This window comes from Lactuca sativa, chromosome 1 (genome assembly GCF_002870075.4).
Source record: "Lactuca sativa cultivar Salinas chromosome 1, Lsat_Salinas_v11, whole genome shotgun sequence".
NCBI classification, from domain to species: Eukaryota; Viridiplantae; Streptophyta; class Magnoliopsida; order Asterales; family Asteraceae; genus Lactuca; species Lactuca sativa.
This window is the reverse complement of record NC_056623.2, coordinates 183,287,466-183,304,251: the sequence shown is the minus strand read 5'-3', so window position 1 is coordinate 183,304,251 and position 16,786 is coordinate 183,287,466.

The following is a 16,786-nucleotide window of genomic DNA, read 5'->3' as shown; positions in this document are numbered from 1 at the left end:
AACATCATAAGAACAAGAATATGAATATGAACACTTTCAAAATCACAATTAATCTTTGTAATTTTGATAACTAGTTGTTGTAAATGAGTTAGAAAAGACATTACACCTTCTAAAATAAGTTTTCAAGTACCAAAACATTTTAGGGTAATGATTCTAATCCATTTCCAGCAACACAAGTCGAAATTCTGCACTCTGTCGACCCTACTCGCCGAGTGCATAAACCTACTCGCCGAGTAGGTTGAAGATACACATGAACTCGTCGAGTCCTCCCCATGGACTCGCCGAGTCCATCAGTCAGACAGCAAGATTTTCGACTTTCTTCAACTTTTAAGCACAAGTAACAAACAAACAAGCCTAGGCTCTGATACCACTGATGGGTTTTGAGCATTCTAACACTTCCTAAGTGTACATGCAACCCTAATAACCTTGGATCTATGTTTGTCTAATTATCATGCAAAGTTGAATTCCAAGGTTATATTCCTATCTAGCATACATGGGGAACAATTTTAACTTGAATCATAGATAGAATAACTTACCTTGTTGTTGCTTGTGTTCCTTGAAACCTTGTGAGCCTAGCACCCCAAGTGTGATGCCTCAAATGCTTCACACAACACTAAATGCTCTTGGAAAGACTCTTGAGATAACACACACTTCTCAAAATCGGCCAAGCCCTCTAGTTCCTTAGTAGTGCCAATTTTTGGTGGAGAATATGCTTCTTATATAGTGTTGACACATCTAGGGTTACACCATGTAAACCCTAATGTGTCATGACTCTTCATTTCCATGACCCATGGGTTTGTAACTCCCATGGAGCATCCATGGAGCATCCTATGGGTAGAACCCAACTTGATAATCCATGGAGCCTCTTAGCCCACTATACAAGATATGGATGATTTACATAATCAACCCATATATTTAATTAGTTATCCTTTGATCACTTAATTAATTCCAAATTAATTCTTTGATCAACTAATCAAATAATATTATTAATATATTAGAACTTATAATATATTAATAATCTCCAAGTGTTATTTCTCTCATTTAGTCTATCCAATTGCATGGTGCCATGCAACCCAAATGGACCATGCCGGGTCGGGTCAAGTACAAGCCCGAAATAGTTATGGACTTAGACACCTTATCCAACATAAATACCATCATCATCCTGGTCCTTGCCGAGAATTGTCTTGCACCAACTGTGGTGAGAAAGGGCACACAGTTCGATTCTGCAGGACTTCTACCCAATCAGCCAACCAATCATCGGGAGCAGGTGTTAGTCAAGCCTGCTACAACTGTGGAGAAGTTGGGAACTTTAAAAGGAACTGTCCCAAGAAGTCAACTGCTGATAACACTGGAAGGATTATAACCATGGGACGGGAGGAAGCAGTTGCTGATCCCACTGTTGTTTCGGGTACGTTCCTTCTCGACAACTCATATGCTAGTATTCTTTTCGATTCGGGTGCTGAAAGGAGTTTTGTTAGTCATGCATTCAAACATAATCTAAAACCAAATCCTCAACCACTAACTGAAACGTTTACCGTCGAGATGGCTAACGGAGAGAAAGAAAGCGCTAACGATATATTCATAGGTTGTACACTTACCTTAAACGATCACTCATTTCCTATAGATCTCATGCCCGTTTCCATTAAGAGCTTTGATGTTATCATTGGCATGGATTGGTTGAGTCCCAATCATGCTGACATTCTTTGTTACGAAAAAGCTATCCGTCTCAATCTTCCTTCGGATCAAACTCTCGTAATCTATGGCGATAAACCCAGTTCCAATCTTCATATCATTTCTTGCATCAAAGCTTGAAAGCTCCTTCGAAAGGAGTGCGTTGCATTCTTAGCTCATGTGATCAACGAGAAACAAAAAGTTAGAGACCTCGCGATCATCCCCGAAGTCTGTAACTTTCCCGATGTGTTTCCCGAAGAACTTCCAGGAATTCCCCCCGAACGTCAGGTCGAGTTCCGTATTGACCTAATTCCTGGAGCTACTCCCGTAGCAAAATCTCCGTATCGCTTAGCTCCGGCAGAAATGCAGGAGTTATCCAGTCAACTCAATGAGTTGCTAAGTAAAGGGTTCATTAGACCGAGTTCCTCACCCTGGGGAGCTCCGGTTCTGTTTGTCAAGAAGAAAGATGGATCCTTTCGGATGTGTATCGACTATCGTGAACTAGACAAGTTGACCGTTAAGAACCGATATCCTCTTCCACGAATAGATGACCTCTTCGATCAACTTCAGGGAGCCAGTTACTTTTCTAAGATAGACCTTTGGTCAGGGTACCATCAATTACGAGTCCAGGAAAATGATGTTTCCAAGACAGCTTTTAGGACTCGGTATGGACACTACGAGTTCGTAGTGATGCCCTTCGGTCTAACCAATGCACCGGCTGTGTTCATGGATCTGATGAACCGGGTGTGCCGTCCCTTCTTAGACAAATTCGTCATCGTGTTCATTGATGACATCCTCGTTTACTCCCGAAGCGAAGAAGACCACAAACAACCCTTGAGGCTAGTGTTGGAGACCCTTAGATCCGAAAAACTATACGCGAAATTTTCCAAATGTGAATTCTGGATACGGAAGGTAACTTTCCTCGGTCACGTGATAAGCGGGGAGGGTATTCATGTAGATCCTTCCAAAATTAAAGCAATAGAGAATTGGTCGGCACCGAAAACACCCACAGAAATTCGTCAATTCTTGGGTCTCGCCGACTACTATCGACGATTCATTCAGAACTTTTCCAAAATCGCCAAACCTTTAACCACTCTAACACAGAAAGGTGTACCCTTTTGTTGGAGTGATAAACAAGAAACTGCATTCCAATCATTGAAGAAAGCTTTATGCAGCGCGCCTGTTCTGTCTCTGCCCGAAGGGACAGAGGATTTCGTCGTCTATTGCGATGCGTCTAATCAAGGTTTAGGCTGTGTGCTTATGCAAAGAGGAAAGGTAATTGCCTACGCATCAAGACAGTTGTAGGCACACGAGGTCAACTATACTACACATGACTTGGAACTAGGAGCCGTAGTCTTCGCATTGAAGATTTGGAGACATTATCTCTACGGAACCAAGTGCACAATCTTCACTGATCACAAGAGCCTACAACACATCTTTAATCAGAAAGACTTAAACATGAGGCAACGACGATGGGTAGAATTACTCAGTGATTATGAGTGTGAAATCCGTTACCACCCCGGCAAAGCCAATGAGGTAGCAGATGCCCTTAGCCGAAAGGATAGTGCAGGCCACAAAGTGAAGAACTAGACGATGACCATCCATTCCAACTTACCCATACAAATCCGAAAAGCCCAGCTAACAACCCTCAAGCCCGAGAACATGTCAGATGAAACCCTGAGAGGGATGGAAAGGAAACTTGAGATCAGAGGTGACGGAGTTCACTGTTTCATGAATCGAATCTGGATTCCCAAATCCGAAGGATTCAGGGAAATGGTCATGGAAGAAGCGCACAAAACCAAATACTCTGTTCACCCAGGTTCTGACAAGATGTACTTGGATCTCAAGAAACAATACTGGTGGCCAAACATGAAAGCTGAGATAGCTACATTCGTGGGCAAGTGCTTGACTTGCGCCAAAGTCAAAATCGAACATCAGAAACCTTCAGGTCTGCTCCAACAACCCGAGATCCCCGAGTGGAAATGGGAGATGATTACCATGGACTTCATCACCAAACTACCCAAGTGTTCTAGTGGGTATGATACCATTTGGGTAATTGTCGATCGTTTGACAAAATCCGCTCACTTCATTCCAATTAAAGAATCATGCAAGATGGAAAGACTTGCGCGAATCTACATCCAGGAGGTAGTACGACTACACGGTGTACCTGTATCCATTATCTCTGATCGAGATAGCAGGTTTACCTCCAGATTCTAGCAATCCCTTCAGAAAGCCCTTGGAACCAAACTAGATATGAGCACGGCATATCATCCTCAGACCGATGGACAGAGTGAGAGAACAATCCAAACCCTGGAGGACATGCTTAGGGCACGTGTCATTGACTTTGGAAAATCGTGGGATACACATCTATCCTTGATCGAATTCTCGTACAACAACAGTTATCACACCAGCATTAGGGCTGCTCCGTTCGAAGCCCTATACGGTCGTAAGTGCAGATCCCCTCTGTGCTGGGCCGAGGTGGGGGATACACAGTTAGCCAGGAGTCGAGTCCCCGACAGTGCTCTCACTGGTCCTGAAATCATCCACGAAACCACCGAAAAGATCATTCAAATCCGTAACCGACTGAAAGCCTCACGTGATCGTCAAAAGAGTTACGCTGATAATCGTCGGAAACCACTAGAATTCCAGGTTGGAGACCGTGTTCTGATAAAAGTCTCGCCCTGGAAAGGCACTGTACGCTTTGGTAAGCGTGAGAAACTTAATCCAAGGTACATTGGACCCTTTGAGATTCTCTCCAGGATCGGTCTAGTTGCCTATAAACTTCATTTACCTCACGAACTCAGTAACATTCATCCTGTCTTCCATGTTTCAAATCTCAAAAAGTGCCTATACAATGAAACCCTAACAATCCCCTTAGACGAAATCGAGATCAATGAAAACCTTAACTTTGTGGAGGAACCGATTGAAATCATGGATCAAGAAGTCAAACGTACAAAACAAAGTCGCATCCCGTTAGTGAAAGTTCACTGGAATGCCAAGCGGGGACCGGAATTCACTTGGGAAAGGGAAGATTCAATGAAAAAGAAGTATCCACAACTCTTTTCTGATCCATGATTTGTATCTTGTCTTGTGTTTTAAACTTTGAATTTCGGGACGAAATTCCCTTTAACGGGGGGATAATGTAACAACCCAAAATTTCCGTATAAATTATTGTAACTCTTTTGTAGTCCAACTCGCGCAACCAATCGTCATTCCAAATTCGATTTACGATCTTTCGTATAATTAAGTCATTTATTAATACACATTTAAAATGACTTAATGGGTGTCTTAATACATTTAGAAATCATTTTATCACCCAACTTTAGTGATCGGAATATTTCTAGAATTTGCCGTATCGGGTTACGGTAACTTTATCGGGTGCGACCAAAAGCCGCGTTTAACGTCGGTATCGGGTAGAATTCCACCGCGTACAAGTTTTAAGACCTATATAAACGTATTTTAGCATCCATTTGAAGCTTTTTCCTTCTCTCTCTACTCTCTCTCTAACCTCTCTCCTAAATCCAAGTTTAAGGGTCCAAAACTCAAATTTAAGGCTTCAAATCTCTAAGGTACACTCCTTAGCTTGTATTGTAGCCTCCTTAGCCTTCAAATTCAAGTTCAAAACATGATTTATGACCATATTCATGAGTTTACGGCCATGGAACATTCATTGGCCGTAAACTCATATTAAGTGGGTTTTTAAGCCCTTAAACCCCTCCTTGACAAGTTTGGGACTTAGATATGGCTAAATGGATTCAAGATATGGACCCTAAACAATTATACATTTTCACATGAATAAACATGTTTTCAGTGTATCAACTTACTATACCTTACATTTGTGAAACAATAACCAACTATTAAGAAAATATAGGATTTTCTTGGTACATATAACATTTCAGAAACAGAAAGGAAACCTGAAACATTTTCACAAACAAAAACCGTTTATGAACTCACCAGCTTTATGCTGATTTTCAAACCGCTTGTGTTCTCAGGTCAACGTTAGAACAGGTACCCGAAGATTTCTTTTGATCAGAAGACGGAGTACATGAAGACCCGTTTCATTTTGTCTATATATACTATGTATCACAACTGTACAAACTTTACTTTTGAAACAACTGTAAAACTTTATTATGTAATGTAATGGTTGTTTTACTTTACTTACTATGTGCATTGGATTTGATACTCAACGTGGAGTCAACCCCGGAAATGTTTCCGCCTTCGGTTTTCGGGGTGTGACAGATTGGTATCAGAGCTCTTGTTTATAGTGAATGAAGTATACCAAACCTTACATGGTATAAAACTATAAACACTAAAGGGCCTAAGTGCTCTGAATTAAAAGTATCTTCAAACTACAAGTATTTTCAAAAGTATACAAGTATACCGAACCGTCGTCATCCGTAACCACAAGTAGAACCGAACATAAGTAATTGGGTGTTGTGTACTATGGTTAAACCTGCGCAGTTATGTAGTCGTGTCTAGGGTCAATATAGCCTGGCCAACTATATTCATTCGAGACACGGCCAACATGTGCTTGGGAGTGACTGTGGTATGCGGCATGCCTAAAACTTACCCAATATCCCAAACAACAAATCGTCGCTACAGCGAACCATGAAATACTATGGGAGTATTTCTCAAGCCGATCCTTTGTAGAAATTCTTGTATACGCGTTATTCCTTGATTATTACTCTAGCGATAAAATGTTCTATCTTGATAACTCCTTTCTGCTTTATCGCTTAGTATGATGCTATATTTGTCTTGATGAGATATCTCCTGTCCCATATCTCTTGATTCAATTCAGAGGACTTATGATCCTCTCTTTCCTGATCTTTTTAGATCAAGATGCCTCCAAGAAAAAGACCCAGCTCAAAGAACAACGACAATCCCTCATCGCCGCCACCCCCTCCCCAGTTTGACCTAGCATCACTCCAGACGATGATGACAGCTGCAATGGTAGCAGCTATGTCGCAAATGAACTCTAATGGTTCAGGAGGTAGTCCTCAATCTCAAAACCCTGAAGGTAGTCAGGGGCACCAAAGAGGGAGTTCCTATAAAGATTTCATGAACGCGAAACCAACATCCTTTAATGGCACTGGAGGTGTCATTTCCTTATCCCGATGGTTCGAGAAAATCGAGTCCATTTTCGAAATCTGTGCTTGTGCAGAGTCTGATAAAGTTAAATTTGCGGCTTGTACCTTCGATGATAAAGCCTTGACTTGGTGGAATGGCCGAGTCAAATCTCTGACCTTACCCGTAGCCAATGCCATGGGCTGGGAGGCCATGAAAGAACTTCTCATTGCTGAGTACTGCCCCCGTGGCGAAATGCAGAAATTGGAGCACGAGCTCTGGAACTTGAAGATGAAAGGTCCTGACATTGCTGCATATACTTCCCGATTTGATGATCTCGCACTTCTCTGCCCGGGATTAGTCACTCCTGAAAACAAAAAGATCGAAAGGTTCGTTTGGGGGTTATCTCAACCGATAAAGATTCATGTTTTGGCTGCTCGTCCGAATACTTATGATAGTGCCAAGACTTTAGCTCAATTTCTGATTGATCACAGCGACGATGTTAAGGAAATCACTACCACTTCTGAGCCAACTCAAAGGAGTGGTGAAAAGAGGAAATTCTAGAAAAAGAAGAAGGGTCAATCTTCTCAAGGATCTTTCAAGAAACAACAGACGGTAGCAGTCCATGCTGCTACTACTACCCCTGTTGCTGCTGTTTCTGTCATGGGATCCACAGCCTCAACTCCTACCAGTAAATATGCTGGTAACCTCCCTCTGTGTGACAAGTGTAAATACCATCATCATCCTGGTCCTTGCCGAGAATTGTCTTGCACCAACTGTGGTGAGAAAGGGCACACAGTTCGATTCTGCAGGACTTCTACCCAATCAGCCAACCAATCATCGGGAGCAGGTGTTAGTCAAGCCTGCTACAACTGTGGAGAAGTTGGGAACTTTAAAAGGAACTGTCCCAAGAAGTCAACTGCTGATAACACTGGAAGGATTCTAACCATGGGACGGGAGGAAGCAGTTGCTGATCCCACTGTTGTTTCGGGTACGTTCCTTCTCGACAACTCATATGCTAGTATTCTTTTCGATTCGGGTGCTGAAAGGAGTTTTGTTAGTCATGCATTCAAACATAATCTAAAACCAAATCCTCAACCACTAACTGAAACGTTTACCGTCGAGATGGCTAACGGAGAGAAAGAAAGCGCTAACGATATATTCATAGGTTGTACACTTACCTTAAACGATCACTCATTTCCTATAGATCTCATGCCCGTTTCCATTAAGAGCTTTGATGTTATCATTGGCATGGATTGGTTGAGTCCCAATCATGCTGACATTCTTTGTTATGAAAAAGCTATCCGTCTCAATCTTCCTTCGGATCAAACTCTCGTAATCTATGGCGATAAACCCAGTTCCAATCTTCATATCATTTCTTGCATCAAAGCTCGAAAGCTCCTTCGAAAGGAGTGCGTTGCATTCTTAGCTCATGTGATCAACGAGAAACAAAAAGTTAGAGACCTCGCGATCATCCCCGAAGTCTGTAACTTTCCCGATGTGTTTCCCGAAGAACTTCCAGGAATTCCCCCCGAACGTCAGGTCGAGTTCCGTATTGACCTAATTCCTGGAGCTACTCCCGTAGCAAAATCTCCGTATCGCTTAGCTCCGGCAGAAATGCAGGAGTTATCCAGTCAACTCAATGAGTTGCTAAGTAAAGGGTTCATTAGACCGAGTTCCTCACCCTGGGGAGCTCCGGTTCTGTTTGTCAAGAAGAAAGATGGATCCTTTCGGATGTGTATCGACTATCGTGAACTAGACAAGTTGACCGTTAAGAACCGATATCCTCTTCCACGAATAGATGACCTCTTCGATCAACTTCAGGGAGCCAGTTACTTTTCTAAGATAGACCTTTGGTCAGGGTACCATCAATTACGAGTCCAGGAAAATGATGTTTCCAAGACAGCTTTTAGGACTCGGTATGGACACTACGAGTTCGTAGTGATGCCCTTCGGTCTAACCAATGCACCGGCTGTGTTCATGGATCTGATGAACCGGGTGTGCCGTCCCTTCTTAGACAAATTCGTCATCGTGTTCATTGATGACATCCTCGTTTACTCCCGAAGCGAAGAAGACCACAAACAACCCTTGAGGCTAGTGTTGGAGACCCTTAGATCCGAAAAACTATACGCGAAATTTTCCAAATGTGAATTCTGGATACGGAAGGTAACTTTCCTCGGTCACGTGATAAGCGGGGAGGGTATTCATGTAGATCCTTCCAAAATTAAAGCAATAGAGAATTGGTCGGCACCGAAAACACCCACAGAAATTCGTCAATTCTTGGGTCTCGCCGACTACTATCGACGATTCATTCAGAACTTTTCCAAAATCGCCAAACCTTTAACCACTCTAACACAGAAAGGTGTACCCTTTTGTTGGAGTGATAAACAAGAAACTACATTCCAATCATTGAAGAAAGCTTTATGCAGCGCGCCTGTTCTGTCTCTGCCCGAAGGGACAGAGGATTTCGTCGTCTACTGCGATGCGTCTAATCAAGGTTTAGGCTGTGTGCTTATGCAAAGAGGAAAGGTAATTGCCTACGCATCAAGACAGTTGTAGGCACACGAGGTCAACTATACTACACATGACTTGGAACTAGGAGCCGTAGTCTTCGCATTGAAGATTTGGAGACATTATCTCTACGGAACCAAGTGCACAATCTTCACTGATCACAAGAGCCTACAACACATCTTTAATCAGAAAGACTTAAACATGAGGCAACGACGATGGGTAGAATTACTCAGTGATTATGAGTGTGAAATCCGTTACCACCCCGGCAAAGCCAATGTGGTAGCAGATGCCCTTAGCCGAAAGGATAGTGCAGGCCACAAAGTGAAGAACTAGACGATGACCATCCATTCCAACTTACCCATACAAATCCGAAAAGCCCAGCTAACAACCCTCAAGCCCGAGAACATGTCAGATGAAACCCTGAGAGGGATGGAAAGGAAACTTGAGATCAGAGGTGACGGAGTTCACTGTTTCATGAATCGAATCTGGATTCCCAAATCCGAAGGATTCAGGGAAATGGTCATGGAAGAAGCGCACAAAACCAAATACTCTGTTCACCCAGGTTCTGACAAGATGTACTTGGATCTCAAGAAACAATACTGGTGGCCAAACATGAAAGCTGAGATAGCTACATTCGTGGGCAAGTGCTTGACTTGCGCCAAAGTCAAAATCGAACATCAGAAACCTTCAGGTCTGCTCCAACAACCCGAGATCCCCGAGTGGAAATGGGAGATGATTACCATGGACTTCATCACCAAACTACCCAAGTGTTCTAGTGGGTATGATACCATTTGGGTAATTGTCGATCGTTTGACAAAATCCGCTCACTTCATTCCAATTAAAGAATCATGCAAGATGGAAAGACTTGCGCGAATCTACATCCAGGAGGTAGTACGACTACACGGTGTACCTGTATCCATTATCTCTGATCGAGATAGCAGGTTTACCTCCAGATTCTAGCAATCCCTTCAGAAAGCCCTTGGAACCAAACTAGATATGAGCACGGCATATCATCCTCAGACCGATGGACAGAGTGAGAGAACAATCCAAACCCTGGAGGACATGCTTAGGGCACGTGTCATTGACTTTGGAAAATCGTGGGATACACATCTATCCTTGATCGAATTCTCGTACAACAACAGTTACCACACCAGCATTAGGGCTGCTCCGTTCGAAGCCCTATACGGTCGTAAGTGCAGATCCCCTCTGTGCTGGGCCGAGGTGGGGGATACACAGTTAGCCAGGAGTCGAGTCCCCGACAGTGCTCTCACTGGTCCTGAAATCATCCGCGAAACCACCGAAAAGATCATTCAAATCCGTAACCGACTGAAAGCCTCACGTGATCGTCAAAAGAGTTACGCTGATAATCGTCGGAAACCACTAGAATTCCAGGTTGGAGACCGTGTTCTGATAAAAGTCTCGCCCTGGAAAGGCACTGTACGCTTTGGTAAGCGTGAGAAACTTAATCCAAGGTACATTGGACCCTTTGAGATTCTCTCCAGGATCGGTCTAGTTGCCTATAAACTTCATTTACCTCACGAACTCAGTAACATTCATCCTGTCTTCCATGTTTCAAATCTCAAAAAGTGCCTATACAATGAAACCCTAACAATCCCCTTAGACGAAATCGAGATCAATGAAAACCTTAACTTTGTGGAGGAACCGATTGAAATCATGGATCAAGAAGTCAAACGTACAAAACAAAGTCGCATCCCGTTAGTGAAAGTTCACTGGAATGCCAAGCGGGGACCGGAATTCACTTGGGAAAGGGAAGATTCAATGAAACAGAAGTATCCACAACTCTTTTCTGATCCATGATTTGTATCTTGTCTTGTGTTTTAAACTTTGAATTTCGGGACGAAATTCCCTTTAACGGGGGGATAATGTAACAACCCAAAATTTCCGTATAAATTATTGTAACTCTTTTGTAGTCCAACTCGCGCAACCAATCGTCATTCCAAATTCGATTTACGATCTTTCGTATAATTAAGTCATTTATTAATACACATTTAAAATGACTTAATGGGTGTCTTAATACATTTAGAAATCATTTTATCACCCAACTTTAGTGATCGGAATATTTCTAGAATTTGCCGTATCGGGTTACGGTAACTTTATCGGGTGCGACCAAAAGCCGCGTTTAACGTCGGTATCGGGTAGAATTCCACCGCGTACAAGTTTTAAGACCTATATAAACGTATTTTAGCATCCATTTGAAGCTTTTTCCTTCTCTCTCTACTCTCTCTCTAACCTCTCTCCTAAATCCAAGTTTAAGGGTCCAAAACTCAAATTTAAGGCTTCAAATCTCTAAGGTACACTCCTTAGCTTGTATTGTAGCCTCCTTAGCCTTCAAATTCAAGTTCAAAACATGATTTATGACCATATTCATGAGTTTACGGCCATGGAACATTCATTGGCCGTAAACTCATATTAAGTGGGTTTTTAAGCCCTTAAACCCCTCCTTGACAAGTTTGGGACTTAGATATGGCTAAATGGATTCAAGATATGGACCCTAAACAATTAAAACATGAACTTTGTGAAGTTTGAAGGAGTTTACGGCCAAGGGTCATTCTTGGGCCGTAAACTCATTAAACTAGGGTTTTCATGCCCTTAAACCCTTCCAAATCACTTCTATGGCTTAGATATGAATTATAGGACCTTGGTTTTAGCATTTGGACACTTGAAACATAACTTTTGAGGGACTTATGTGAGTTTACGGCCAAGGTGAGTGCTTGGGCCGTAAACTCCCCAAAACAAGGCATAAATTCAATTCTAAGGTGTTAGAAAGCCATCCAACACCACCAAAAGCCTTGGAATAAATCAAAGGACCAACCAAAAATAGTTTAAGGGACTTAAACACATCATTTGTGGGATTTCTAAGAGTTTACGGCCAAGGCTTGTTCTTGGGCCGTAAACTCCAAGATTTATGGTGTTAGAATGCAAACTAAACACCCCTAAAGCCTTTAGATGAATTTTAGAAGCCCTTCTACGCAAGTTTTAGACCTTAAAACACTTTATATCACCCTATAGAAGAGTTTACGGCCATGAGGAGGGTCTCATGGGCCGTAAACTCCATAACACCCCTCAAATGTCCCATAAAACTCATGTTAGGTCTTGGAATAATCCTATTAATCACATGTGATTTGTTTTAACAACATTTAACACCATTTTCATGAGAATTAAGGAGTTTACGGCCAGGAGCCTATGCTAGGCCGTAAACTCCCATAAATTATTCATTTTGGTGATTTAAATCCATTCCAAGCATTTAGAACAAAACCTAGAAACATTCCCTAAGTGTTAGAAGTTATTTAGCATCATAAACCACCCCCACCATGAGTTTACGGCCGTAAACTCATGGGGAATGGGTGTTTTAGACCAAAAACTCTTCTATTAGTTTACTTATGGGGAGTAAACTCAAGTCCCAAGTCCCTAGTGTCATTTCACGTCCTTAAACGCCACCCGGGTCCCTCCAAACACTTGTATCGGAGTGTTATCGCGACTTGAAGCAAGTGTCCCTATCATATGAATAAACTAAGTCCTAATTAGATACAAATGTGTATCTTTACATTATAATTAGGAACCTCGTGTATTTACAAGCCCCGGATCAACTCTTAGCATCCAAATCGTCACATTTCCCGTCCGGTGAGTTCATACCCCTACCCTTTTTCACTGTTTTCACTGTTTTCAGGGGGGGAACACAAGCAAAGTACAAGGAAATCCTTGTACTCAGAATATGTTTTTTTAAATGTGTGTTTCATATTTCATATGCTTTCATAACTGATTACCACAACTGATAATAGATTGAACATACAGATCACGTGACATGTATTTGTGAAATAGGTCTTTAAACTGTTATGTTTTGCATATATTTCACAAATGGTTTTTCCACCTTTTATCAGTTAAAAGCATGACATTAAACATTTGAACATAATACCTGTACACTGTTTTGTCTTCGGTAACACTCCACACACATACATGAGTGGAGGACTATCCTATTATTACTAGTAAATTGTTAATCCTGTATGATTGGAGACACTTCCTCGGAGAACACTCCACCGAAATACGCGAGTGGAGGACTACACCCATAACCAGAATCTCTGGTATTTAGAGAGCGTGACTTGAGTGTATAGATCTATACGGGGCTGACTACCCCACACCTGGCTGCTAGCTACAGCCGAACCGAAATGGTTCAAGGGTGACAAAAGTCATAAGTATGTGGACGACTTATTGCCACATGTGGACTACTTATTGCCACAGGTTTTAGTCTATTGTATGGTTATGGAACTCGCAATTAGGATAACAGAGATTTACTTATAGTAATAATGAATTACTTTATACATCTTTTACATCTTTCACATCTTTCACATACTGTAACTAACATTCAGGAAAGTACGGGACATTCCTACGAAAAACATGGAAACTAATCACAATTACATCTTTTACATCCTTAACATCGTTTACATTTGAAACCAACATGCAGGAAAGCATGGGGCTTTTCTGGGTAACACTTACCTAACTAGAAAGAGTAACAAACTGGATAACATTACATCGTTTACAATTTGTAACGTATAATAAGGAAAGTATGGGACTTTCCTGGTAACACATGATAAGTAAACAGAACAGTTTAACCAGTCAGATAATCAATTATACATTTTCACATGAATAAACATGTTTTCAGTGTATCAACTTACTATACCTTACATTTGTGAAACAATAACCAACTATTAAGAAAATATAGGATTTTCTTGGTACATATAACATTTCAGAAACAGAAAGGAAACCTGAAACATTTTCACAAACAAAAACCGCTTATGAACTCACCAGCTTTATGCTGATTTTCAAACCGCTTGTGTTCTCAGGTCAACGTTAGAACAGGTACCCGAAGATTTCTTTTGATCAGAAGACGGAGTACATGAAGACCCGTTTCATTTTGTCTATATATACTATGTATCACAACTGTACAAACTTTACTTTTGAAACAACTGTAAAACTTTATTATGTAATGTAATGGTTGTTTTACTTTACTTACTATGTGCATTGGATTTGATACTCAACGTGGAGTCAACCCCGGAAATGTTTCCGCCTTCGGTTTTCGGGGTGTGACAGATTGGTATCAGAGCCCTTGTTTATAGTGAATGAAGTATACCAAACCTTACATGGTATAAAACTATAAACACTAAAGGGCCTAAGTGCTCTGAATTAAAAGTATCTTCAAACTACAAGTATTTTCAAAAGTATACAAGTATACCGAACCGTCGTCATCCGTAACCACAAGTAGAACCGAACATAAGTAATTGGGTGTTGTGTACTATGGTTAAACCTGCGCAGTTATGTAGTCGTGTCTAGGGTCAATATAGCCTGGCCAACTATATTCATTCGAGACACGGCCAACATGTGCTTGGGAGTGACTGTGGTATGCGGCATGCCTAAAACTTACCCAATATCCCAAACAACAAATCGTCGCTACAGCGAACCATGAAATACTATGGGAGTATTTCTCAAGCCGATCCTTTGTAGAAATTCTTGTATACGCGTTATTCCTTGATTATTACTCTAGCGATAAAATGTTCTATCTTGATAACTCCTTTCTGCTTTATCGCTTAGTATGATGCTATATTTGTCTTGATGAGATATCTCATGTCCCATATCTCTTGATTCAATTCAGAGGACTTATGATCCTCTCTTTCCTGATCTTTTTAGATCAAGATGCCTCCAAGAAAAAGACCCAGCTCAAAGAACAACGACAATCCCTCATCGCCGCCACCCCCTCCCCAGTTTGACCTAGCATCACTCCAGACGATGATGACAGCTGCAATGGTAGCAGCTATGTCGCAAATGAACTCTAGTGGTTCAGGAGGTAGTCCTCAATCTCAAAACCCTGAAGGTAGTCAGGGGCACCAAAGAGGGAGTTCCTATAAAGATTTCATGAACGCGAAACCAACATCCTTTAATGGCACTGGAGGTGTCATTTCCTTATCCCGATGGTTCGAGAAAATCGAGTCCATTTTCGAAATCTGTGCTTGTGCAGAGTCTGATAAAGTTAAATTTGCGGCTTGTACCTTCGATGATAAAGCCTTGACTTGGTGGAATGGCCGAGTCAAATCTCTGACCTTACCCGTAGCCAATGCCATGGGCTGGGAGGCCATGAAAGAACTTCTCATTGCTGAGTACTGCCCCCGTGGTGAAATGCAGAAATTGGAGCACGAGCTCTGGAACTTGAAGATGAAAGGTCCTGACATTGCTGCATATACTTCCTGATTTGATGATCTCGCACTTCTCTGCCCGGGATTAGTCACTCCTGAAAACAAAAAGATCGAAAGGTTCGTTTGGGGGTTATCTCAACCGATAAAGATTCATGTTTTGGTTGCTCGTCCGAATACTTATGATAGTGCCAAGACTTTAGCTCAAATTCTGATTGATCACAACGACGATGTTAAGGAAATCACTCCTCACGAGATGTGGACTGGCAAAGTACCTAAGCTAGACCACATCAAGATTTGGGGTTGTGAGGCTTTCGTGAGACGCGAGACTCATGATAAGCTCGAACCTCGAAGCGAGAGGTGTATTTTCATCGGCTACCCACAGCAATCCTTTGGTTACCTCTTCTACAGACCTAGTGACAATGTGGTCTTTGTAGCAAGAAGAGGAGTCTTTAGAGAGAGAGAATTTATAAGCCAAGGAGACAGTGGGAGGCAAATTAATCTTGAAGAAATTCAAAGATCAAGCGGTGAAGGAACTTCAAACACTAGCCCTCAACTTGAGGAGGAAACTCCTGTTGAGCCAGTTGATGAGCCTGTACCTCTGAGGCGTTCCACGAGAGTTAGGAATGCACCTGAGTATTACTATGGTTTCCATATTACTGCGGAAGGTGAGACACTTATTAGTGATGAGACACTAGTAGGTCTGGATGAACCTAACAGCTACACGGAAGCCATGGCAGGCCCTGAGGCTGCTAAATGGAAAGAGGCCATGGATAGCGAGATACAATCCATGTATGACAATCAAGTTTGGAACTTGGTTGAGAATGTACCTGGTCGTAAGACTGTAGGGTGCAAATGGGTCTTCAAGAAGAAGACCGACATGGATGGTAAAGTACACACTTATAAGGCTAGACTAGTTGCAAAGGGCTTCTCTCAAATTCCTGGAGTGGACTATGATGAGACCTTTTCTCCAGTAGCTAAGATTAAGTCTATTCGGGTTCTGTTGGCCATAGCTGCATTTCATGATTATGAAATATGGCAAATGGATGTCAAAACCGCTTTCCTTAATGGAAAGTTGGCTGAAGATGTTTACATGAGTCAGCCAGAGGGTTTTGTCAGCAACGAGTACCCGAATAGAGTGTGTAAGCTCGAGAAATCCATTTATGGATTGAAACAGGCACCTCGCAGATGGAATCTTTGCTTTGATGAGAAAGTCAAGGAATTTGGCTTTTCGAGGAGTGAAGATGAATCTTGCGTCTATATCAAGGCTAGTGGGAGCATAGTCAGTTTTTTGGTACTGTATGTGGATGACATACTACTCATAGGAAATGACATCCCAA